Consider the following 23,719-nt stretch of genomic DNA (forward strand, 5'->3'; position numbering starts at 1 on the left):
AAGCAATGCATGGTCAATGTACAGCAATGACACACCTGTGTGAACAGCCAGGAGACCCCCCCCCCCCCCCCCCCCCCCCCCCATGTTATGTTACATAGTTACATAGTTAGTACGGTCGAAAAAAGACATATGTCCATCAAGTTCAACCAGGGAATTAAGGGGTAGGGGTGTGGCGCGATATTGGGGAAGGGATGAGATTTTATATTTCTTCATAAGCATTAATCTTATTTTGTCAATTAGGAACATTCAGCACCCACCCGCTATCAAGGCAGCTGCCTATCATGTCATGCCCTACCTGCACAGGTGTGCTGGCTACTCAAATGATCCAATTAAGGAGGCCATTTAGTCAGCAGCAGCAGAAGTCCTGTGCCTGGACGCTCCAACAGGGGCCAGACACAAGCAGAAGCAGAAGCAGCAGAAGCAGCAGCAGCAGCACCACCTTTTGTTTTTTGGCTGCAGCAGCAAGGCCCACAGGGCTGGCTAGCTGGCTAGCCAGCAAGCAGGTAGCAATGAAAGTAGGAATCTTTCTTTTTAACCCTGTAAGGGGGTGGTGCACTGTACCCGAAGATACTGCCATATCGGGTCAATGCATAGGGCGACGGAAGCAAGCTTCGAAATCGGCCCCCGTTCTCAAAAATCCATTTAATATATGGTCCCCAGATAGGGGACGTATCAGATATTAAACTGATAAGAACAGATACTACACTTGATCTTAGCCAAAAGGCCGAGAAGCGATAACCGTGAAAAGGGCGGGCCCAACAAGGTCCCCTTCATGGGCACTATCACTGCTTGCTGTCAGGGAGGCTGCCAGACAATTTTCCATGCACACTCTGGGCTGGGGGGCAGTCAACCACCAGTACACACAGCAGAACCTAAACCCATACCATTATTGCTAAGCAGCAAGACAGGGGCCCATTGCACTCCCACGGGGCCTTTTTAAATGCAATCCATAACCCGGATTTGCCAGGAACCCTTCTTACTCCTCCTACTTGCATGTGACACTGGGCTTAGGATCTGCATAGGAAACACACACACAAGCACACACCTACCTTTGTTGCCTGCAGATGCCTCCTTGGCTGTCCCCAAACGGTATCAAACCAACACCCACGGGAAGCTGTAAGCATAGAGGACATGCCTGCACCCCATTGGACTTACCTGTGTGGGTTAAATCCGGGTTATTTGACAACCTATGGCGGTGATGGTTCTGCTCAGGCAGAGCAGTGCTGATGCTCCTCATAAAGCTGTCGCTGCTGTGAAGGTTCTAGGTGACATCACAAATCCCTATGGTTACATACACAACAAAGCTGGGTTGTTGTTGTTTACACTCTGCAAGGCCTGTGGAAGTGAGTGACATCATAGCACTGTAGTTCTGAGGGTTCTAGATGGATGCAACAATCTCCTGTTGCTTCTATGAAGGCCATAATAGACGACATCACCAAACAGCTCCATAGTCACATACACAGCAAAGGAGAGATGTTGTTTACACCTAGTGATGTCAGTGGTATTGAGTGACATCACAGCACAGTGCTAAGGCTCCTGGGCCTGGACACAGCAGCGGCTGCAATATCTCAACGGAGAATACGTTTATATATATGTGTGTGTGTGCGCGTATATATATATATATATATATATATATATATATATATATATATTTCTCCGCCGAAATCACTTTTAAACCCATTTCCACCTTTTTTTCCCTTCTCTTCCTCTTACTTTTTTTTCACGTTTTTTTACGTTTTTCTCCTTTTCGCCTCTTTTCTGGGCGTATTATTCTTCTTTTTCTTCTTTTTTTTCGTCTAATGCATACCCCATCAGTGCAGCAATGCTTATTCAATACCGCCAGCAGATGGAGACACTGGGGGATAATTTTCTAAGGATTTATACTGATTTTTCCTGTCTGAATTTGTCGCACAGAAAGTTGCAGGCCAAATATGTGTGACATTTCTGCGACTTTAGCTTCTTGAGCATTTTTACAACATTATACATAGGTGCTGAATACATAAAAAGCGACTGTTCAGCGACAGACAAGTCGCATCGGCTGAAAGTAGGCCAGAATGTCAGTCCATGTTGGAGCAGGTTTAGATACAGTCTAAAGTATAGATCTCAAAGTCTGTGCACAGAATTTAGCAAGGGCCTCGCACCTTCTGATGCATCAGGTAGGTGCACAATAGCATAGCCTAACCCTCTGTACTTTGGTCTATATTGATGCGGGACATAGACAGCCAGCTGATGACCAATCCATTAGTGCAATGGATGGCTGGAAGCATTTGTCTTTGCCTTTGCAATACCACAGAAGCAATGCATGGTCAATGTACAGCAATGACACACCTGTGTGAACAGCCAGGAGACCCCCCCCCATGTTATGTTACATAGTTACATAGTTAGTACGGTCGAAAAAAGACATATGTCCATCAAGTTCAACCAGGGAATTAAGGGGTAGGGGTGTGGCGCGATATTGGGGAAGGGATGAGATTTTATATTTCTTCATAAGCATTAATCTTATTTTGTCAATTAGGAACATTCAGCACCCACCCGCTATCAAGGCAGCTGCCTATCATGTCATGCCCTACCTGCACAGGTGTGCTGGCTACTCAAATGATCCAATTAAGGAGGCCATTTAGTCAGCAGCAGCAGAAGTCCTGTGCCTGGACGCTCCAACAGGGGCCAGACACAAGCAGAAGCAGAAGCAGCAGAAGCAGCACCACCTTTTGTTTTTTGGCTGCAGCAGCAAGGCCCACAGGGCTGGCTAGCTGGCTAGCCAGCAAGCAGGTAGCAATGAAAGTAGGAATCTTTCTTTTTAACCCTGTAAGGGGGTGGTGCACTGTACCTGAAGATACTGCCATATCGGGTCAATGCATAGGGCGACGGAAGCAAGCTTCGAAATCGGCCCCCGTTCTCAAAAATCCATTTAATATATGGTCCCCAGATAGGGGACGTATCAGATATTAAACTGATAAGAACAGATACTACACTTGATCTTAGCCAAAAGGCCGAGAAGCGATAACCGTGAAAGGGGCGGGCCCAACAAGGTCCCCTTCATGGGCACTATCACTGCTTGCTGTCAGGGAGGCTGCCAGACTATTTTCCATGCACACTCTGGGCTGGGGGGCAGTCAACCACCAGTACACACAGCAGAACCTAAACCCATACCATTATTGCTAAGCAGCAAGACAGGGGCCCATTGCACTCCCACGGGGCCTTTTTAAATGCAATCCATAACCCGGATTTGCCAGGAACCCTTCTTACTCCTCCTACTTGCATGTGACACTGGGCTTAGGATCTGCATAGGAAACACACACACAAGCACACACCTACCTTTGTTGCCTGCAGATGCCTCCTTGGCTGTCCCCAAACGGTATCAAACCAACACCCACGGGAAGCTGTAAGCATAGAGGACATGCCTGCACCCCATTGGACTTACCTGTGTGGGTTAAATCCGGGTTATTTGACAACCTATGGCGGTGATGGTTCTGCTCAGGCAGAGCAGTGCTGATGCTCCTCATAAAGCTGTCGCTGCTGTGAAGGTTCTAGGTGACATCACAAATCCCTATGGTTACATACACAACAAAGCTGGGTTGTTGTTGTTTACACTCTGCAAGGCCTGTGGAAGTGAGTGACATCATAGCACTGTAGTTCTGAGGGTTCTAGATGGATGCAACAATCTCCTGTTGCTTCTATGAAGGCCATAATAGACGACATCACCAAACAGCTCCATAGTCACATACACAGCAAAGGAGAGATGTTGTTTACACCTAGTGATGTCAGTGGTATTGAGTGACATCACAGCACAGTGCTAAGGCTCCTGGGCCTGGACACAGCAGCGGCTGCAATATCTCAACGGAGAATACGTTTATATATATGTGTGTGTGTGCGCGTATATATATATATATATATATATATATATATATATATATATATTTCTCCGCCGAAATCACTTTTAAACCCATTTCCACCTTTTTTTCCCTTCTCTTCCTCTTACTTTTTTTTCACGTTTTTTTACGTTTTTCTCCTTTTCGCCTCTTTTCTGGGCGTATTATTCTTCTTTTTCTTCTTTTTTTTCGTCTAATGCATACCCCATCAGTGCAGCAATGCTTATTCAATACCGCCAGCAGATGGAGACACTGGGGGATAATTTTCTAAGGATTTATACTGATTTTTCCTGTCTGAATTTGTCGCACAGAAAGTTGCAGGCCAAATATGTGTGACATTTCTGCGACTTTAGCTTCTAGAGCATTTTTACAACATTATACATAGGTGCTGAATACATAAAAAGCGACTGTTCAGCGACAGACAAGTCGCATCGGCTGAAAGTAGGCCAGAATGTCAGTCCATGTTGGAGCAGGTTTAGATACAGTCTAAAGTATAGATCTCAAAGTCTGTGCACAGAATTTAGCAAGGGCCTCGCACCTTCTGATGCATCAGGTAGGTGCACAATAGCATAGCCTAACCCTCTGTACTTTGGTCTATATTGATGCGGGACATAGACAGCCAGCTGATGACCAATCCATTAGTGCAATGGATGGCTGGAAGCATTTGTCTTTGCCTTTGCAATACCACAGAAGCAATGCATGGTCAATGTACAGCAATGACACACCTGTGTGAACAGCCAGGAGACCCCCCCCCCCCCCCCATGTTATGTTACATAGTTACATAGTTAGTACGGTCGAAAAAAGACATATGTCCATCAAGTTCAACCAGGGAATTAAGGGGTAGGGGTGTGGCGCGATATTGGGGAAGGGATGAGATTTTATATTTCTTCATAAGCATTAATCTTATTTTGTCAATTAGGAACATTCAGCACCCACCCGCTATCAAGGCAGCTGCCTATCATGTCATGCCCTACCTGCACAGGTGTGCTGGCTACTCAAATGATCCAATTAAGGAGGCCATTTAGTCAGCAGCAGCAGAAGTCCTGTGCCTGGACGCTCCAACAGGGGCCAGACACAAGCAGAAGCAGAAGCAGCAGAAGCAGCAGCAGCAGCACCACCTTTTGTTTTTTGGCTGCAGCAGCAAGGCCCACAGGGCTGGCTAGCTGGCTAGCCAGCAAGCAGGTAGCAATGAAAGTAGGAATCTTTCTTTTTAACCCTGTAAGGGGGTGGTGCACTGTACCCGAAGATACTGCCATATCGGGTCAATGCATAGGGCGACGGAAGCAAGCTTCGAAATCGGCCCCCGTTCTCAAAAATCCATTTAATATATGGTCCCCAGATAGGGGACGTATCAGATATTAAACTGATAAGAACAGATACTACACTTGATCTTAGCCAAAAGGCCGAGAAGCGATAACCGTGAAAGGGGCGGGCCCAACAAGGTCCCCTTCATGGGCACTATCACTGCTTGCTGTCAGGGAGGCTGCCAGACAATTTTCCATGCACACTCTGGGCTGGGGGGCAGTCAACCACCAGTACACACAGCAGAACCTAAACCCATACCATTATTGCTAAGCAGCAAGACAGGGGCCCATTGCACTCCCACGGGGCCTTTTTAAATGCAATCCATAACCCGGATTTGCCAGGAACCCTTCTTACTCCTCCTACTTGCATGTGACACTGGGCTTAGGATCTGCATAGGAAACACACACACAAGCACACACCTACCTTTGTTGCCTGCAGATGCCTCCTTGGCTGTCCCCAAACGGTATCAAACCAACACCCACGGGAAGCTGTAAGCATAGAGGACATGCCTGCACCCCATTGGACTTACCTGTGTGGGTTAAATCCGGGTTATTTGACAACCTATGGCGGTGATGGTTCTGCTCAGGCAGAGCAGTGCTGATGCTCCTCATAAAGCTGTCGCTGCTGTGAAGGTTCTAGGTGACATCACAAATCCCTATGGTTACATACACAACAAAGCTGGGTTGTTGTTGTTTACACTCTGCAAGGCCTGTGGAAGTGAGTGACATCATAGCACTGTAGTTCTGAGGGTTCTAGATGGATGCAACAATCTCCTGTTGCTTCTATGAAGGCCATAATAGACGACATCACCAAACAGCTCCATAGTCACATACACAGCAAAGGAGAGATGTTGTTTACACCTAGTGATGTCAGTGGTATTGAGTGACATCACAGCACAGTGCTAAGGCTCCTGGGCCTGGACACAGCAGCGGCTGCAATATCTCAACGGAGAATACGATTATATATATGTGTGTGTGTGCGCGTATATATATATATATATATATATATATATATATATATATATATATATATTTCTCCGCCGAAATCACTTTTAAACCCATTTCCACCTTTTTTTCCCTTCTCTTCCTCTTACTTTTTTTCACGTTTTTTTACGTTTTTCTCCTTTTCGCCTCTTTTCTGGGCGTATTATTCTTCTTTTTCTTCTTTTTTTTCGTCTAATGCATACCCCATCAGTGCAGCAATGCTTATTCAATACCGCCAGCAGATGGAGACACTGGGGGATAATTTTCTAAGGATTTATACTGATTTTTCCTGTCTGAATTTGTCGCACAGAAAGTTGCAGGCCAAATATGTGTGACATTTCTGCGACTTTAGCTTCTAGAGCATTTTTACAACATTATACATAGGTGCTGAATACATAAAAAGCGACTGTTCAGCGACAGACAAGTCGCATCGGCTGAAAGTAGGCCAGAATGTCAGTCCATGTTGGAGCAGGTTTAGATACAGTCTAAAGTATAGATCTCAAAGTCTGTGCACAGAATTTAGCAAGGGCCTCGCACCTTCTGATGCATCAGGTAGGTGCACAATAGCATAGCCTAACCCTCTGTACTTTGGTCTATATTGATGCGGGACATAGACAGCCAGCTGATGACCAATCCATTAGTGCAATGGATGGCTGGAAGCATTTGTCTTTGCCTTTGCAATACCACAGAAGCAATGCATGGTCAATGTACAGCAATGACACACCTGTGTGAACAGCCAGGAGACCCCCCCCCCCCCCCATGTTATGTTACATAGTTACATAGTTAGTACGGTCGAAAAAAGACATATGTCCATCAAGTTCAACCAGGGAATTAAGGGGTAGGGGTGTGGCGCGATATTGGGGAAGGGATGAGATTTTATATTTCTTCATAAGCATTAATCTTATTTTGTCAATTAGGAACATTCAGCACCCACCCGCTATCAAGGCAGCTGCCTATCATGTCATGCCCTACCTGCACAGGTGTGCTGGCTACTCAAATGATCCAATTAAGGAGGCCATTTAGTCAGCAGCAGCAGAAGTCCTGTGCCTGGACGCTCCAACAGGGGCCAGACACAAGCAGAAGCAGAAGCAGCAGAAGCAGCAGCAGCAGCACCACCTTTTGTTTTTTGGCTGCAGCAGCAAGGCCCACAGGGCTGGCTAGCTGGCTAGCCAGCAAGCAGGTAGCAATGAAAGTAGGAATCTTTCTTTTTAACCCTGTAAGGGGGTGGTGCACTGTACCCGAAGATACTGCCATATCGGGTCAATGCATAGGGCGACGGAAGCAAGCTTCGAAATCGGCCCCCGTTCTCAAAAATCCATTTAATATATGGTCCCCAGATAGGGGACGTATCAGATATTAAACTGATAAGAACAGATACTACACTTGATCTTAGCCAAAAGGCCGAGAAGCGATAACCGTGAAAGGGGCGGGCCCAACAAGGTCCCCTTCATGGGCACTATCACTGCTTGCTGTCAGGGAGGCTGCCAGACAATTTTCCATGCACACTCTGGGCTGGGGGGCAGTCAACCACCAGTACACACAGCAGAACCTAAACCCATACCATTATTGCTAAGCAGCAAGACAGGGGCCCATTGCACTCCCACGGGGCCTTTTTAAATGCAATCCATAACCCGGATTTGCCAGGAACCCTTCTTACTCCTCCTACTTGCATGTGACACTGGGCTTAGGATCTGCATAGGAAACACACACACAAGCACACACCTACCTTTGTTGCCTGCAGATGCCTCCTTGGCTGTCCCCAAACGGTATCAAACCAACACCCACGGGAAGCTGTAAGCATAGAGGACATGCCTGCACCCCATTGGACTTACCTGTGTGGGTTAAATCCGGGTTATTTGACAACCTATGGCGGTGATGGTTCTGCTCAGGCAGAGCAGTGCTGATGCTCCTCATAAAGCTGTCGCTGCTGTGAAGGTTCTAGGTGACATCACAAATCCCTATGGTTACATACACAACAAAGCTGGGTTGTTGTTGTTTACACTCTGCAAGGCCTGTGGAAGTGAGTGACATCATAGCACTGTAGTTCTGAGGGTTCTAGATGGATGCAACAATCTCCTGTTGCTTCTATGAAGGCCATAATAGACGACATCACCAAACAGCTCCATAGTCACATACACAGCAAAGGAGAGATGTTGTTTACACCTAGTGATGTCAGTGGTATTGAGTGACATCACAGCACAGTGCTAAGGCTCCTGGGCCTGGACACAGCAGCGGCTGCAATATCTCAACGGAGAATACGTTTATATATATGTGTGTGTGTGCGCGTATATATATATATATATATATATATATATATATATATTTCTCCGCCGAAATCACTTTTAAACCCATTTCCACCTTTTTTTCCCTTCTCTTCCTCTTACTTTTTTTTCACGTTTTTTTACGTTTTTCTCCTTTTCGCCTCTTTTCTGGGCGTATTATTCTTCTTTTTCTTCTTTTTTTTCGTCTAATGCATACCCCATCAGTGCAGCAATGCTTATTCAATACCGCCAGCAGATGGAGACACTGGGGGATAATTTTCTAAGGATTTATACTGATTTTTCCTGTCTGAATTTGTCGCACAGAAAGTTGCAGGCCAAATATGTGTGACATTTCTGCGACTTTAGCTTCTAGAGCATTTTTACAACATTATACATAGGTGCTGAATACATAAAAAGCGACTGTTCAGCGACAGACAAGTCGCATCGGCTGAAAGTAGGCCAGAATGTCAGTCCATGTTGGAGCAGGTTTAGATACAGTTTAAAGTATAGATCTCAAAGTCTGTGCACAGAATTTAGCAAGGGCCTCGCACCTTCTGATGCATCAGGTAGGTGCACAATAGCATAGCCTAACCCTCTGTACTTTGGTCTATATTGATGCGGGACATAGACAGCCAGCTGATGACCAATCCATTAGTGCAATGGATGGCTGGAAGCATTTGTCTTTGCCTTTGCAATACCACAGAAGCAATGCATGGTCAATGTACAGCAATGACACACCTGTGTGAACAGCCAGGAGACCCCCCCCCCCCCCCCATGTTATGTTACATAGTTACATAGTTAGTACGGTCGAAAAAAGACATATGTCCATCAAGTTCAACCAGGGAATTAAGGGGTAGGGGTGTGGCGCGATATTGGGGAAGGGATGAGATTTTATATTTCTTCATAAGCATTAATCTTATTTTGTCAATTAGGAACATTCAGCACCCACCCGCTATCAAGGCAGCTGCCTATCATGTCATGCCCTACCTGCACAGGTGTGCTGGCTACTCAAATGATCCAATTAAGGAGGCCATTTAGTCAGCAGCAGCAGAAGTCCTGTGCCTGGACGCTCCAACAGGGGCCAGACACAAGCAGAAGCAGAAGCAGCAGAAGCAGCAGCAGCAGCACCACCTTTTGTTTTTTGGCTGCAGCAGCAAGGCCCACAGGGCTGGCTAGCTGGCTAGCCAGCAAGCAGGTAGCAATGAAAGTAGGAATCTTTCTTTTTAACCCTGTAAGGGGGTGGTGCACTGTACCCGAAGATACTGCCATATCGGGTCAATGCATAGGGCGACGGAAGCAAGCTTCGAAATCGGCCCCCGTTCTCAAAAATCCATTTAATATATGGTCCCCAGATAGGGGACGTATCAGATATTAAACTGATAAGAACAGATACTACACTTGATCTTAGCCAAAAGGCCGAGAAGCGATAACCGTGAAAGGGGCGGGCCCAACAAGGTCCCCTTCATGGGCACTATCACTGCTTGCTGTCAGGGAGGCTGCCAGACAATTTTCCATGCACACTCTGGGCTGGGGGGCAGTCAACCACCAGTACACACAGCAGAACCTAAACCCATACCATTATTGCTAAGCAGCAAGACAGGGGCCCATTGCACTCCCACGGGGCCTTTTTAAATGCAATCCATAACCCGGATTTGCCAGGAACCCTTCTTACTCCTCCTACTTGCATGTGACACTGGGCTTAGGATCTGCATAGGAAACACACACACAAGCACACACCTACCTTTGTTGCCTGCAGATGCCTCCTTGGCTGTCCCCAAACGGTATCAAACCAACACCCACGGGAAGCTGTAAGCATAGAGGACATGCCTGCACCCCATTGGACTTACCTGTGTGGGTTAAATCCGGGTTATTTGACAACCTATGGCGGTGATGGTTCTGCTCAGGCAGAGCAGTGCTGATGCTCCTCATAAAGCTGTCGCTGCTGTGAAGGTTCTAGGTGACATCACAAATCCCTATGGTTACATACACAACAAAGCTGGGTTGTTGTTGTTTACACTCTGCAAGGCCTGTGGAAGTGAGTGACATCATAGCACTGTAGTTCTGAGGGTTCTAGATGGATGCAACAATCTCCTGTTGCTTCTATGAAGGCCATAATAGACGACATCACCAAACAGCTCCATAGTCACATACACAGCAAAGGAGAGATGTTGTTTACACCTAGTGATGTCAGTGGTATTGAGTGACATCACAGCACAGTGCTAAGGCTCCTGGGCCTGGACACAGCAGCGGCTGCAATATCTCAACGGAGAATACGTTTATATATATGTGTGTGTGTGCGCGTATATATATATATATATATATATATATATATATATATATATATTTCTCCGCCGAAATCACTTTTAAACCCATTTCCACCTTTTTTTCCCTTCTCTTCCTCTTACTTTTTTTTTCACGTTTTTTTACGTTTTTCTCCTTTTCGCCTCTTTTCTGGGCGTATTATTCTTCTTTTTCTTCTTTTTTTTCGTCTAATGCATACCCCATCAGTGCAGCAATGCTTATTCAATACCGCCAGCAGATGGAGACACTGGGGGATAATTTTCTAAGGATTTATACTGATTTTTCCTGTCTGAATTTGTCGCACAGAAAGTTGCAGGCCAAATATGTGTGACATTTCTGCGACTTTAGCTTCTAGAGCATTTTTACAACATTATACATAGGTGCTGAATACATAAAAAGCGACTGTTCAGCGACAGACAAGTCGCATCGGCTGAAAGTAGGCCAGAATGTCAGTCCATGTTGGAGCAGGTTTAGATACAGTCTAAAGTATAGATCTCAAAGTCTGTGCACAGAATTTAGCAAGGGCCTCGCACCTTCTGATGCATCAGGTAGGTGCACAATAGCATAGCCTAACCCTCTGTACTTTGGTCTATATTGATGCGGGACATAGACAGCCAGCTGATGACCAATCCATTAGTGCAATGGATGGCTGGAAGCATTTGTCTTTGCCTTTGCAATACCACAGAAGCAATGCATGGTCAATGTACAGCAATGACACACCTGTGTGAACAGCCAGGAGACCCCCCCCCCCCCCCCCATGTTATGTTACATAGTTACATAGTTAGTACGGTCGAAAAAAGACATATGTCCATCAAGTTCAACCAGGGAATTAAGGGGTAGGGGTGTGGCGCGATATTGGGGAAGGGATGAGATTTTATATTTCTTCATAAGCATTAATCTTATTTTGTCAATTAGGAACATTCAGCACCCACCCGCTATCAAGGCAGCTGCCTATCATGTCATGCCCTACCTGCACAGGTGTGCTGGCTACTCAAATGATCCAATTAAGGAGGCCATTTAGTCAGCAGCAGCAGAAGTCCTGTGCCTGGACGCTCCAACAGGGGCCAGACACAAGCAGAAGCAGAAGCAGCAGAAGCAGCAGCAGCACCACCTTTTGTTTTTTGGCTGCAGCAGCAAGGCCCACAGGGCTGGCTAGCTGGCTAGCCAGCAAGCAGGTAGCAATGAAAGTAGGAATCTTTCTTTTTAACCCTGTAAGGGGGTGGTGCACTGTACCCGAAGATACTGCCATATCGGGTCAATGCATAGGGCGACGGAAGCAAGCTTCGAAATCGGCCCCCGTTCTCAAAAATCCATTTAATATATGGTCCCCAGATAGGGGACGTATCAGATATTAAACTGATAAGAACAGATACTACACTTGATCTTAGCCAAAAGGCCGAGAAGCGATAACCGTGAAAGGGGCGGGCCCAACAAGGTCCCCTTCATGGGCACTATCACTGCTTGCTGTCAGGGAGGCTGCCAGACAATTTTCCATGCACACTCTGGGCTGGGGGGCAGTCAACCACCAGTACACACAGCAGAACCTAAACCCATACCATTATTGCTAAGCAGCAAGACAGGGGCCCATTGCACTCCCACGGGGCCTTTTTAAATGCAATCCATAACCCGGATTTGCCAGGAACCCTTCTTACTCCTCCTACTTGCATGTGACACTGGGCTTAGGATCTGCATAGGAAACACACACACAAGCACACACCTACCTTTGTTGCCTGCAGATGCCTCCTTGGCTGTCCCCAAACGGTATCAAACCAACACCCACGGGAAGCTGTAAGCATAGAGGACATGCCTGCACCCCATTGGACTTACCTGTGTGGGTTAAATCCGGGTTATTTGACAACCTATGGCGGTGATGGTTCTGCTCAGGCAGAGCAGTGCTGATGCTCCTCATAAAGCTGTCGCTGCTGTGAAGGTTCTAGGTGACATCACAAATCCCTATGGTTACATACACAACAAAGCTGGGTTGTTGTTGTTTACACTCTGCAAGGCCTGTGGAAGTGAGTGACATCATAGCACTGTAGTTCTGAGGGTTCTAGATGGATGCAACAATCTCCTGTTGCTTCTATGAAGGCCATAATAGACGACATCACCAAAGAGCTCCATAGTCACATACACAGCAAAGGAGAGATGTTGTTTACACCTAGTGATGTCAGTGGTATTGAGTGACATCACAGCACAGTGCTAAGGCTCCTGGGCCTGGACACAGCAGCGGCTGCAATATCTCAACGGAGAATACGTTTATATATATGTGTGTGTGTGCGCGTATATATATATATATATATATATATATATATATATATATATATATATTTCTCCGCCGAAATCACTTTTAAACCCATTTCCACCTTTTTTTCCCTTCTCTTCCTCTTACTTTTTTTTCACGTTTTTTTACGTTTTTCTCCTTTTCGCCTCTTTTCTGGGCGTATTATTCTTCTTTTTCTTCTTTTTTTTCGTCTAATGCATACCCCATCAGTGCAGCAATGCTTATTCAATACCGCCAGCAGATGGAGACACTGGGGGATAATTTTCTAAGGATTTATACTGATTTTTCCTGTCTGAATTTGTCGCACAGAAAGTTGCAGGCCAAATATGTGTGACATTTCTGCGACTTTAGCTTCTAGAGCATTTTTACAACATTATACACAGGTGCTGAATACATAAAAAGCGACTGTTCAGCGACAGACAAGTCGCATCGGCTGAAAGTAGGCCAGAATGTCAGTCCATGTTGGAGCAGGTTTAGATACAGTCTAAAGTATAGATCTCAAAGTCTGTGCACAGAATTTAGCAAGGGCCTCGCACCTTCTGATGCATCAGGTAGGTGCACAATAGCATAGCCTAACCCTCTGTACTTTGGTCTATATTGATGCGGGACATAGACAGCCAGCTGATGACCAATCCATTAGTGCAATGGATGGCTGGAAGCATTTGTCTTTGCCTTTGCAATACCACAGAAGCAATGCATGGTCAATGTACAGCAATGACACACCTGTGTGAACAGCCAGGAGACCCCCCCCCCCCCCCCCCCATGTTATGTTACATAGTTACATAGTTAGTACGGTCGAAAAAAGACATATGTCCATCAAGTTCAACCAGGGAATTAAGGGGTAGGGGTGTGGCGCGATATTGGGGAAGGGATGAGATTTTATATTTCTTCATAAGCATTAATCTTATTTTGTCAATTAGGAACATTCAGCACCCACCCGCTATCAAGGCAGCTGCCTATCATGTCATGCCCTACCTGCACAGGTGTGCTGGCTACTCAAATGATCCAATTAAGGAGGCCATTTAGTCAGCAGCAGCAGAAGTCCTGTGCCTGGACGCTCCAACAGGGGCCAGACACAAGCAGAAGCAGAAGCAGCAGAAGCAGCAGCAGCAGCACCACCTTTTGTTTTTTGGCTGCAGCAGCAAGGCCCACAGGGCTGGCTAGCTGGCTAGCCAGCAAGCAGGTAGCAATGAAAGTAGGAATCTTTCTTTTTAACCCTGTAAGGGGGTGGTGCACTGTACCGGAAGATACTGCCATATCGGGTCAATGCATAGGGCGACGGAAGCAAGCTTCGAAATCGGCCCCCGTTCTCAAAAATCCATTTAATATATGGTCCCCAGATAGGGGACGTATCAGATATTAAACTGATAAGAACAGATACTACACTTGATCTTAGCCAAAAGGCCGAGAAGCGATAACCGTGAAAGGGGCGGGCCCAACAAGGTCCCCTTCATGGGCACTATCACTGCTTGCTGTCAGGGAGGCTGCCAGACAATTTTCCATGCACACTCTGGGCTGGGGGGCAGTCAACCACCAGTACACACAGCAGAACCTAAACCCATACCATTATTGCTAAGCAGCAAGACAGGGGCCCATTGCACTCCCACGGGGCCTTTTTAAATGCAATCCATAACCCGGATTTGCCAGGAACCCTTCTTACTCCTCCTACTTGCATGTGACACTGGGCTTAGGATCTGCATAGGAAACACACACACAAGCACACACCTACCTTTGTTGCCTGCAGATGCCTCCTTGGCTGTCCCCAAACGGTATCAAACCAACACCCACGGGAAGCTGTAAGCATAGAGGACATGCCTGCACCCCATTGGACTTACCTGTGTGGGTTAAATCCGGGTTATTTGACAACCTATGGCGGTGATGGTTCTGCTCAGGCAGAGCAGTGCTGATGCTCCTCATAAAGCTGTCGCTGCTGTGAAGGTTCTAGGTGACATCACAAATCCCTATGGTTACATACACAACAAAGCTGGGTTGTTGTTGTTTACACTCTGCAAGGCCTGTGGAAGTGAGTGACATCATAGCACTGTAGTTCTGAGGGTTCTAGATGGATGCAACAATCTCCTGTTGCTTCTATGAAGGCCATAATAGACGACATCACCAAACAGCTCCATAGTCACATACACAGCAAAGGAGAGATGTTGTTTACACCTAGTGATGTCAGTGGTATTGAGTGACATCACAGCACAGTGCTAAGGCTCCTGGGCCTGGACACAGCAGCGGCTGCAATATCTCAACGGAGAATACGTTTATATATATGTGTGTGTGTGCGCGTATATATATATATATATATATATATATATATATATATATATATATATATATTTCTCCGCCGAAATCGTTTTTAAACCCATTTCCACCTTTTTTTCCCTTCTCTTCCTCTTACTTTTTTTTCACGTTTTTTTACGTTTTTCTCCTTTTCGCCTCTTTTCTGGGCGTATTATTCTTCTTTTTCTTCTTTTTTTTCGTCTAATGCATACCCCATCAGTGCAGCAATGCTTATTCAATACCGCCAGCAGATGGAGACACTGGGGGATAATTTTCTAAGGATTTATACTGATTTTTCCTGTCTGAATTTGTCGCACAGAAAGTTGCAGGCCAAATATGTGTGACATTTCTGCGACTTTAGCTTCTAGAGCATTTTTACAACATTATACATAGGTGCTGAATACATAAAAAGCGACTGTTCAGCGACAGACAAGTCGCATCGGCTGAAAGTAGGCCAGAATGTCAGTCCATGTTGGAGCAGGTTTAGATACAGTCTAAAGTATAGATCTCAAAGTCTGTGCACAGAATTTAGCAAGGGCCTCGCACCTTCTGATGCATCAGGTAGGTGCACAATAGCATAGCCTAACCCTCTGTACTTTGGTCTATATTGATGCGGGACATAGACAGCCAGCTGATGACCAATCCATTAGTGCAATGGATGGCTGGAAGCATTTGTCTTTGCCTTTGCAATACCACAGAAGCAATGCATGGTCAATGTACAGCAATGACACACCTGTGTGAACAGCCAGGAGACCCCCCCCCCCCCATGTTATGTTACATAGTTACATAGTTAGTACGGTCGAAAAAAGACATATGTCCATCAAGTTCAACCAGGGAATTAAGGGGTAGGGGTGTGGCGCGATATTGGGGAAGGGATGAGATTTTATATTTCTTCATAAGCATTAATCTTATTTTGTCAATTAGGAACATTCAGCACCCACCCGCTATCAAGGCAGCTGCCTATCATGTCATGCCCTACCTGCACAGGTGTGCTGGCTACTCAAATGATCCAATTAAGGAGGCCATTTAGTCAGCAGCAGCAGAAGTCCTGTGCCTGGACGCTCCAACAGGGGCCAGACACAAGCAGAAGCAGAAGCAGCAGAAGCAGCAGCAGCAGCACCACCTTTTGTTTTTTGGCTGCAGCAGCAAGGCCCACAGGGCTGGCTAGCTGGCTAGCCAGCAAGCAGGTAGCAATGAAAGTAGGAATCTTTCTTTTTAACCCTGTAAGGGGGTGGTGCACTGTACCCGAAGATACTGCCATATCGGGTCAATGCATAGGGCGACGGAAGCAAGCTTCGAAATCGGCCCCCGTTCTCAAAAATCCATTTAATATATGGTCCCCAGATAGGGGACGTATCAGATATTAAACTGATAAGAACAGATACTACACTTGATCTTAGCCAAAAGGCCGAGAAGCGATAACCGTGAAAGGGGCGGGCCCAACAAGGTCCCCTTCATGGGCACTATCACTGCTTGCTGTCAGGGAGGCTGCCAGACAATTTTCCATGCACACTCTGGGCTGGGGGGCAGTCAACCACCAGTACACACAGCAGAACCTAAACCCATACCATTATTGCTAAGCAGCAAGACAGGGGCCCATTGCACTCCCACGGGGCCTTTTTAAATGCAATCCATAACCCGGATTTGCCAGGAACCCTTCTTACTCCTCCTACTTGCATGTGACACTGGGCTTAGGATCTGCATAGGAAACACACACACAAGCACACACCTACCTTTGTTGCCTGCAGATGCCTCCTTGGCTGTCCCCAAACGGTATCAAACCAACACCCACGGGAAGCTGTAAGCATAGAGGACATGCCTGCACCCCATTGGACTTACCTGTGTGGGTTAAATCCGGGTTATTTGACAACCTATGGCGGTGATGGTTCTGCTCAGGCAGAGCAGTGCTGATGCTCCTCATAAAGCTGTCGCTGCTGTGAAGGTTCTAGGTGACATCACAAATCCCTATGGTTACATACACAACAAAGCTGGGTTGTTGTTGTTTACACTCTGCAAGGCCTGTGGAAGTGAGTGACATCATAGCACTGTAGTTCTGAGGGTTCTAGATGGATGCAACAATCTCCTGTTGCTTCTATGAAGGCCATAATAGACGACATCACCAAACAGCTCCATAGTCACATACACAGCAAAGGAGAGATGTTGTTTACACCTAGTGATGTCAGTGGTATTGAGTGACATCACAGCACAGTGCTAAGGCTCCTGGGCCTGGACACAGCAGCGGCTGCAATATCTCAACGGAGAATACGTTTATATATATGTGTGTGTGTGCGCGTATATATATATATATATATATATATATATATATATATATTTCTCCGCCGAAATCACTTTTAAACCCATTTCCACCTTTTTTTCCCTTCTCTTCCTCTTACTTTTTTTTCACGTTTTTTTACGTTTTTCTCCTTTTCGCCTCTTTTCTGGGCGTATTATTCTTCTTTTTCTTCTTTTTTTTCGTCTAATGCATACCCCATCAGTGCAGCAATGCTTATTCAATACCGCCAGCAGATGGAGACACTGGGGGATAATTTTCTAAGGATTTATACTGATTTTTCCTGTCTGAATTTGTCGCACAGAAAGTTGCAGGCCAAATATGTGTGACATTTCTGCGACTTTAGCTTCTAGAGCATTTTTACAACATTATACATAGGTGCTGAATACATAAAAAGCGACTGTTCAGCGACAGACAAGTCGCATCGGCTGAAAGTAGGCCAGAATGTCAGTCCATGTTGGAGCAGGTTTAGATACAGTCTAAAGCATAGATCTCAAAGTCTGTGCACAGAATTTAGCAAGGGCCTCGCACCTTCTGATGCATCAGGTAGGTGCACAATAGCATAGCCTAACCCTCTGTACTTTGGTCTATATTGATGCGGGACATAGACAGCCAGCTGATGACCAATCCATTAGTGCAATGGATGGCTGGAAGCATTTGTCTTTGCCTTTGCAATACCACAGAAGCAATGCATGGTCAATGTACAGCAATGACACACCTGTGTGAACAGCCAGGAGACCCCCCCCCCCCCCCCATGTTATGTTACATAGTTACATAGTTAGTACGGTCGAAAAAAGACATATGTCCATCAAGTTCAACCAGGGAATTAAGGGGTAGGGGTGTGGCGCGATATTGGGGAAGGGATGAGATTTTATATTTCTTCATAAGCATTAATCTTATTTTGTCAATTAGGAACATTCAGCACCCACCCGCTATCAAGGCAGCTGCCTATCATGTCATGCCCTACCTGCACAGGTGTGCTGGCTACTCAAATGATCCAATTAAGGAGGCCATTTAGTCAGCAGCAGCAGAAGTCCTGTGCCTGGACGCTCCAACAGGGGCCAGACACAAGCAGAAGCAGAAGCAGCAGAAGCAGCAGCAGCAGCACCACCTTTTGTTTTTTGGCTGCAGCAGCAAGGCCCACAGGGCTGGCTAGCTGGCTAGCCAGCAAGCAGGTAGCAATGAAAGTAGGAATCTTTCTTTTTAACCCTGTAAGGGGGTGGTGCACTGTACCCGAAGATACTGCCATATCGGGTCAATGCATAGGGCGACGGAAGCAAGCTTCGAAATCGGCCCCCGTTCTCAAAAATCCATTTAATATATGGTCCCCAGATAGGGGACGTATCAGATATTAAACTGATAAGAACAGATTTTTTTTTTTTTTTATCTAAAGCCGAGGAACGTGCTTTCGATTCACCCAAAGTGCAAGAAAAAGTGCAAACGTGTTACACTAAAAAAACGTGCACAAAGGATGCGGTCTATCGCAAGCCCTTCTCCGATAGGAGAGAGGCCCCCCAACAAACCTTACCCTTCGCCTCCGGACCAAAAGGTACCTGCGAGGTTCCAGGTTCGATGTCCCTTTTCGCCGAAGCTACTAGGGGACCACAAATGCTCCCGGCATCCCCCTTGGCGTTAGCCAAGGTATCTGCCCGCAGAGCCGATTACGGTAGGTACCCTGCCAAAGCAGGAGTACCCGGGGTGTTTGCAGGGAGGTGCGGAACCTAATGGCCACACACACCTCCCCTAGACCGCCAGGAGGGACACCCAGAAGGGCTACCGCATCCTGACCAATCCTGTGAACACACAACACGCAAAAAGTGACACAGTGAGACAAAAAAGAAATAAATAAGTGAATGTGTGCAGATATACTGCCCGGACATCCGGCCGGATCTATAAAAATTTCTCTGATCCTAGCCAGAAGGCCGGGAATCAAGAGGTGAGTGCCACAAGGTGAAGAGATTATGGTGCCCGTGCTTCAACTCAGTGAGTCTATCCTCCCAGTGAGTTTCGGCACCTCGGGGTCACCACTCCCCGAGGCACAAAAGTACCTCGGCTCTAGACCCTCTCAGCCTCATGGCGAGACCCGGAGGGAACAGGTCACATCGGGGCAGCCGTCGAGCTGATTCCTCAGAACCAGCCCCGGAAAGCCCTGGTACACCTGCATCCTCCATGCAGCACCCATCCCCACCAGCATGAAAACTGATAAGAACAGATACTACACTTGATCTTAGCCAAAAGGCCGAGAAGCGATAACCGTGAAAGGGGCGGGCCCAACAAGGTCCCCTTCATGGGCACTATCACTGCTTGCTGTCAGGGAGGCTGCCAGACAATTTTCCATGCACACTCTGGGCTGGGGGGCAGTCAACCACCAGTACACACAGCAGAACCTAAACCCATACCATTATTGCTAAGCAGCAAGACAGGGGCCCATTGCACTCCCACGGGGCCTTTTTAAATGCAATCCATAACCCGGATTTGCCAGGAACCCTTCTTACTCCTCCTACTTGCATGTGACACTGGGCTTAGGATCTGCATAGGAAACACACACACAAGCACACACCTACCTTTGTTGCCTGCAGATGCCTCCTTGGCTGTCCCCAAACGGTATCAAACCAACACCCACGGGAAGCTGTAAGCATAGAGGACATGCCTGCACCCCATTGGACTTACCTGTGTGGGTTAAATCCGGGTTATTTGACAACCTATGGCGGTGATGGTTCTGCTCAGGCAGAGCAGTGCTGATGCTCCTCATAAAGCTGTCGCTGCTGTGAAGGTTCTAGGTGACATCACAAATCCCTATGGTTACATACACAACAAAGCTGGGTTGTTGTTGTTTACACTCTGCAAGGCCTGTGGAAGTGAGTGACATCATAGCACTGTAGTTCTGAGGGTTCTAGATGGATGCAACAATCTCCTGTTGCTTCTATGAAGGCCATAATAGACGACATCACCAAACAGCTCCATAGTCACATACACAGCAAAGGAGAGATGTTGTTTACACCTAGTGATGTCAGTGGTATTGAGTGACATCACAGCACAGTGCTAAGGCTCCTGGGCCTGGACACAGCAGCGGCTGCAATATCTCAACGGAGAATACGTTTATATATATGTGTGTGTGTGCGCGTATATATATATATATATATATATATATATATATATATATATTTCTCCGCCGAAATCACTTTTAAACCCATTTCCACCTTTTTTTCCCTTCTCTTCCTCTTACTTTTTTTTCACGTTTTTTTACGTTTTTCTCCTTTTCGCCTCTTTTCTGGGCGTATTATTCTTCTTTTTCTTCTTTTTTTTCGTCTAATGCATACCCCATCAGTGCAGCAATGCTTATTCAATACCGCCAGCAGATGGAGACACTGGGGGATAATTTTCTAAGGATTTATACTGATTTTTCCTGTCTGAATTTGTCGCACAGAAAGTTGCAGGCCAAATATGTGTGACATTTCTGCGACTTTAGCTTCTAGAGCATTTTTACAACATTATACATAGGTGCTGAATACATAAAAAGCGACTGTTCAGCGACAGACAAGTCGCATCGGCTGAAAGTAGGCCAGAATGTCAGTCCATGTTGGAGCAGGTTTAGATACAGTCTAAAGCATAGATCTCAAAGTCTGTGCACAGAATTTAGCAAGGGCCTCGCACCTTCTGATGCATCAGGTAGGTGCACAATAGCATAGCCTAACCCTCTGTACTTTGGTCTATATTGATGCGGGACATAGACAGCCAGCTGATGACCAATCCATTAGTGCAATGGATGGCTGGAAGCATTTGTCTTTGCCTTTGCAATACCACAGAAGCAATGCATGGTCAATGTACAGCAATGACACACCTGTGTGAACAGCCAGGAGACCCCCCCCCCCCCCCATGTTATGTTACATAGTTACATAGTTAGTACGGTCGAAAAAAGACATATGTCCATCAAGTTCAACCAGGGAATTAAGGGGTAGGGGTGTGGCGCGATATTGGGGAAGGGATGAGATTTTATATTTCTTCATAAGCATTAATCTTATTTTGTCAATTAGGAACATTCAGCACCCACCCGCTATCAAGGCAGCTGCCTATCATGTCATGCCCTACCTGCACAGGTGTGCTGGCTACTCAAATGATCCAATTAAGGAGGCCATTTAGTCAGCAGCAGCAGAAGTCCTGTGCCTGGACGCTCCAACAGGGGCCAGACACAAGCAGAAGCAGAAGCAGCAGAAGCAGCAGCAGCAGCACCACCTTTTGTTTTTTGGCTGCAGCAGCAAGGCCCACAGGGCTGGCTAGCTGGCTAGCCAGCAAGCAGGTAGCAATGAAAGTAGGAATCTTTCTTTTTAACCCTGTAAGGGGGTGGTGCACTGTACCCGAAGATACTGCCATATCGGGTCAATGCATAGGGCGACGGAAGCAAGCTTCGAAATCGGCCCCCGTTCTCAAAATCCATTTAATATATGGTCCCCAGATAGGGGACGTATCAGATATTAAACTGATAAGAACAGATTTTTTTTTTTTTTTATCTAAAGCCGAGGAACGTGCTTTCGATTCACCCAAAGTGCAAGAAAAAGTGCAAACGTGTTACACTAAAAAAACGTGCACAAAGGATGCGGTCTACTATCGCAAGCCCTTCTCCGATAGGAGAGAGGCCCCCCAACAAACCTTACCCTTCGCCTCCGGACCAAAAGGTACCTGCGAGGTTCCAGGTTCGATGTCCCTTTTCGCCGAAGCTACTAGGGGACCACAAATGCTCCCGGCATCCCCCTTGGCGTTAGCCAAGGTATCTGCCCGCAGAGCCGATTACGGTAGGTACCCTGCCAAAGCAGGAGTACCCGGGGTGTTTGCAGGGAGGTGCGGAACCTAATGGCCACACACACCTCCCCTAGACCGCCAGGAGGGACACCCAGAAGGGCTACCGCATCCTGACCAATCCTGTGAACACACAACACGCAAAAAGTGACACAGTGAGACAAAAAAGAAATAAATAAGTGAATGTGTGCAGATATACTGCCCGGACATCCGGCCGGATCTATAAAAATTTCTCTGATCCTAGCCAGAAGGCCGGGAATCAAGAGGTGAGTGCCACAAGGTGAAGAGATTATGGTGCCCGTGCTTCAACTCAGTGAGTCTATCCTCCCAGTGAGTTTCGGCACCTCGGGGTCACCACTCCCCGAGGCACAAAAGTACCTCGGCTCTAGACCCTCTCAGCCTCATGGCGAGACCCGGAGGGAACAGGTCACATCGGGGCAGCCGTCGAGCTGATTCCTCAGAACCAGCCCCGGAAAGCCCTGGTACACCTGCATCCTCCATGCAGCACCCATCCCCACCAGCATGAAAACTGATAAGAACAGATACTACACTTGATCTTAGCCAAAAGGCCGAGAAGCGATAACCGTGAAAGGGGCGGGCCCAACAAGGTCCCCTTCATGGGCACTATCACTGCTTGCTGTCAGGGAGGCTGCCAGACAATTTTCCATGCACACTCTGGGCTGGGGGGCAGTCAACCACCAGTACACACAGCAGAACCTAAACCCATACCATTATTGCTAAGCAGCAAGACAGGGGCCCATTGCACTCCCACGGGGCCTTTTTAAATGCAATCCATAACCCGGATTTGCCAGGAACCCTTCTTACTCCTCCTACTTGCATGTGACACTGGGCTTAGGATCTGCATAGGAAACACACACACAAGCACACACCTACCTTTGTTGCCTGCAGATGCCTCCTTGGCTGTCCCCAAATGGTATCAAACCAACACCCACGGGAAGCTGTAAGCATAGAGGACATGCCTGCACCCCATTGGACTTACCTGTGTGGGTTAAATCCGGGTTATTTGACAACCTATGGCGGTGATGGTTCTGCTCAGGCAGAGCAGTGCTGATGCTCCTCATAAAGCTGTCGCTGCTGTGAAGGTTCTAGGTGACATCACAAATCCCTATGGTTACATACACAACAAAGCTGGGTTGTTGTTGTTTACACTCTGCAAGGCCTGTGGAAGTGAGTGACATCATAGCACTGTAGTTCTGAGGGTTCTAGATGGATGCAACAATCTCCTGTTGCTTCTATGAAGGCCATAATAGACGACATCACCAAACAGCTCCATAGTCACATACACAGCAAAGGAGAGATGTTGTTTACACCTAGTGATGTCAGTGGTATTG

General features: G+C 46.8%; 8 non-coding genes and 4 pseudogenes across 8 annotated transcripts; all 12 read right to left on the bottom strand.

The window, feature by feature from the left end:
- Positions 1-545: 545 nt before the first annotated feature.
- LOC130314090 (U2 spliceosomal RNA) lies at positions 546-736 on the bottom strand. Its single transcript, XR_008861845.1, has one exon. It is a non-coding gene; the product is annotated as a U2 spliceosomal RNA (small nuclear RNA).
- A 2,075-nt stretch (positions 737-2,811) lies between these two features.
- Positions 2,812-3,002, bottom strand: LOC130314099 (U2 spliceosomal RNA). The gene has a single exon (XR_008861853.1). It is a non-coding gene; the product is annotated as a U2 spliceosomal RNA (small nuclear RNA).
- Positions 3,003-5,093: 2,091 nt separating this feature from the next.
- LOC130314091 (U2 spliceosomal RNA) lies at positions 5,094-5,284 on the bottom strand. The gene has a single exon (XR_008861846.1). It is a non-coding gene; the product is annotated as a U2 spliceosomal RNA (small nuclear RNA).
- A 2,095-nt stretch (positions 5,285-7,379) lies between these two features.
- On the bottom strand, positions 7,380-7,570 carry LOC130314092 (U2 spliceosomal RNA). The gene has a single exon (XR_008861847.1). It is a non-coding gene; the product is annotated as a U2 spliceosomal RNA (small nuclear RNA).
- A 2,085-nt stretch (positions 7,571-9,655) lies between these two features.
- LOC130314094 (U2 spliceosomal RNA) lies at positions 9,656-9,846 on the bottom strand. Its single transcript, XR_008861848.1, has one exon. It is a non-coding gene; the product is annotated as a U2 spliceosomal RNA (small nuclear RNA).
- A 2,090-nt stretch (positions 9,847-11,936) lies between these two features.
- On the bottom strand, positions 11,937-12,127 carry LOC130314095 (U2 spliceosomal RNA). Its single transcript, XR_008861849.1, has one exon. It is a non-coding gene; the product is annotated as a U2 spliceosomal RNA (small nuclear RNA).
- Positions 12,128-14,225: 2,098 nt separating this feature from the next.
- On the bottom strand, positions 14,226-14,416 carry LOC130314100 (U2 spliceosomal RNA). Its single transcript, XR_008861854.1, has one exon. It is a non-coding gene; the product is annotated as a U2 spliceosomal RNA (small nuclear RNA).
- Positions 14,417-16,512: 2,096 nt separating this feature from the next.
- Positions 16,513-16,703, bottom strand: LOC130314097 (U2 spliceosomal RNA). Its single transcript, XR_008861851.1, has one exon. It is a non-coding gene; the product is annotated as a U2 spliceosomal RNA (small nuclear RNA).
- A 2,087-nt stretch (positions 16,704-18,790) lies between these two features.
- LOC130314101 (U2 spliceosomal RNA) lies at positions 18,791-18,971 on the bottom strand (annotated as a pseudogene).
- A 693-nt stretch (positions 18,972-19,664) lies between these two features.
- LOC130314110 (U2 spliceosomal RNA) lies at positions 19,665-19,824 on the bottom strand (annotated as a pseudogene).
- Positions 19,825-21,912: 2,088 nt separating this feature from the next.
- LOC130314106 (U2 spliceosomal RNA) lies at positions 21,913-22,092 on the bottom strand (annotated as a pseudogene).
- Positions 22,093-22,788: 696 nt separating this feature from the next.
- On the bottom strand, positions 22,789-22,948 carry LOC130314111 (U2 spliceosomal RNA; annotated as a pseudogene).
- Between the last annotated feature and the right edge of the window lie 771 nt (positions 22,949-23,719).

Source organism: Hyla sarda, unplaced genomic scaffold, assembly GCF_029499605.1.
Source record: "Hyla sarda isolate aHylSar1 unplaced genomic scaffold, aHylSar1.hap1 scaffold_1803, whole genome shotgun sequence".
In the NCBI taxonomy this organism is placed as follows: domain Eukaryota; kingdom Metazoa; phylum Chordata; class Amphibia; order Anura; family Hylidae; genus Hyla; species Hyla sarda.